A 2,937-nucleotide genomic window follows, 5' to 3' on the forward strand; every position below is an offset into this window, starting at 1 on the left:
ATATTACAAAAGGGACAATTCACCAAGAAGAAATAACCATGCACGTGCACGCTCCCAATCAAGGAGCTCCAAAGTACGTGAGGTACACATTGGAAAAACTGAAGGGAGCTACAGACATAGCAACAGTAATAGCGGGAGATGTCAATACACCACTCTCAGCTACAGATAGAACAACACACAGAGGATCAACAAGGAAATAGAAAACCTAAACAACAGGATAAATGAATTAGATTTGATAGACACATATAGATCATTACACCTTGTGGTAGTTAGATTCAGGTGTCAACTTGGCCAGGTGAAGGCACCTAGTTCTGTTGCTGTGGACATGAGTCAATGGTACGTGAACCTCATCTGTTGCTAATTACATCTGCAGTCGGCTAGAAGGCATGCCTGCTGCAATGACTGACGTTTGATTTAATTGGCTGGTGCTTAAATGAGAGAGCTCAACGTAGCACAGCCCAAGCAGCTCAGCACAGCTCATCTCAGCTCAGGTCTTTGGAGATGCAGAAAGGAATCACCCTGGGGAAAGTTGTTGGAACCCAGAGGTCTGGAGAGAAGACCGGCAGAGACCATCCTGTGCCTTCCCACGTATGAAAGAACCTCAGTTGAAAGTTAGCTGCCTTTCCTCTGAAGAACTAACGAAATAAATCCCCTTTTATTAAAATCCAATCCATCTCTGGTGTGTGGCATTCCGGCAGCTAGCAAACTAGAACACACCCCAAAACACCAGCATATACATTCTTCTCTAGCACACATGGAATGTTCTCCAAGATAGATCGTATACTGGGACACAAACTGAGTCTTCATAGATTTAATAAGATCGAAATTATCCGAAGCACTTTCTCTTATCTCTGATCACAACAAAATAAAGTTGGAAATTAATAATCACCAAAGAGCCAGAGCTTTCACAAATATATGGAAATTAAACAACACACTCTTAAATAATCACTGGATCAAGGAAGAAATTGCTAGAGAATTTGGTAAATATCTGGAGACAAATGATAATAAGAATACAATATATCAAAACTTATGGGATGGGCGGGCCAAGGTGGCTCAGTAGGCAGAGTTCTCGCCTGGGTTTCATTCCCAGTGCCTGCCCATGCAAAAAAAAAAAAAAAAAAAAATTATGTGATGTGGCAAAGGCAGTGCTGAGCAAGAAATTTAATACCCTAAATACCTATATTAAAAAACAAGAATGAGCAAAACTAAAGGATTTAACTGCTCACCTGGAGAATTTAGAGAAAGAACAGCAAACTAGCCCAAAGCAAATAAAAGAAGAGAAGTAATAGACTAAAGCAGAAATAAACAACTGGAGAACAACAAAGTAATAGAAAGAATCAACAAAACTAACAGTTGGTTCTTTGAGAAAATCAATAAAATTGATGGTCCCCTAGCCAGACTAATGACGATAAAAAGAGAGAGGACAAAAACAAAATCAGAAATGATAGGGAGATCGTTATCACAGATCATAAAGAAATTTTTAAAATCATAAGAGAATATTATTAACAACATAGGCCAACAAACTAGACAACTTAGAAGAAATGGACAAATTCCTAGAAACACAGAAATTACTGATTCGAGAAGAAATAGGAAATCTCAACAAACCAATTACAAGTAAAGACATTCAGTCTGTCATTAAAAATCTTCCCACAAAGAAAAGCCCAGGATCAGATGGCTTCACAAGGGAATTTTATCAAAAATTCCAAAAATAACGAACACCAATCATGCTTAAACTCTTCCAAAAATTTTGAGGAAAAAGGAACGCTACCTAGATTATTTTATTAGGCTAACATCACTCTAATATCAAAATCAGATAAAGATGATACAAGAAAAGAAAGCTACAGACCAATCTCTGTGATGAACCATAGATGCAAAAATTCTTAACGAAATAGTAGCAGATCAAATCCAATGCTACATTAAAAGAATTATACATCATGGCCAAGTGGGATTCATACCAGGAATGCATGGGTGGTGCAACATAAGAAAATGAATCAACATAATACAGCACTTTAACAAATTGAAAGGGAAAAACCACATGATCAAATCAATCGATGCTGAAAAAGTATTCGACAAAATCCAGTGTTTTTTCCTGATAAAAACACTTCAGAAGTTAGGAATGAAAGGAAATTTTCTCAATATCATAAAGGGCATATATGCAAAACCCATAGCCAGCATCATACTTAATGGTGAGAAATTGAAAGCATTCCTCTTGAGAGTGGGGACGAGACAAGGATGCCATTTTCACCACAATTATTGAACATTGTATTAGAAGTACTAGCTGGAGTGATTAGACAGGAGAAAGAAATAAAAGGCATCCAAATAAAAAAGGAAGATGTAAAAATCAGTAATGTTTCTATACACAAGCAATGACCTATCTGAGGTGACAACTAAGGAAAAAATTCCATTCAGAATAGTAACCAGAAGAATTCGGTATCTAGGAATAATCCTGATTAGGTATCTAAGAAGGTCAAGGACTTACACACAGAAAGTTACAAAAAATAAATAAAATGCTGAAAGAAATAAAAAATAACCTAAATAGATGGAAAGATATTCCATGCTCATGGATAGGAAAGTTGAATATCGTCAATATGTCAATTCTACCCAAACTGATCTACAGATTCAATGCAATATCAATAAAAATCCCAGCAACCTACTTTGAAGACTTGGGAAAACTGTTTATCAAATTTATGTGGAAGGGAGGGGTGCAAAGATAGTTCAGTGATAGAATTCTCACCTGCCATGAGGGAGACTCAGGTTCAATTCCCAGCCCATGCACTTCAAATAAAAAAAATTCAGCAAATGGTGCTACAATAATGGGAGAGTCACATGGAAAAAGAATGAAATGTGACCACCATCATATAGCATGCAAAAAAAAATTTTATATGGAAGGAAAGGAGACCTCAAATAGCTAAAGATATCCTAAAAAAGAAGAGTGAA

Source organism: Tamandua tetradactyla, chromosome 13, assembly GCF_023851605.1.
Source record: "Tamandua tetradactyla isolate mTamTet1 chromosome 13, mTamTet1.pri, whole genome shotgun sequence".
Classification (NCBI taxonomy): Eukaryota; Metazoa; Chordata; class Mammalia; order Pilosa; family Myrmecophagidae; genus Tamandua; species Tamandua tetradactyla.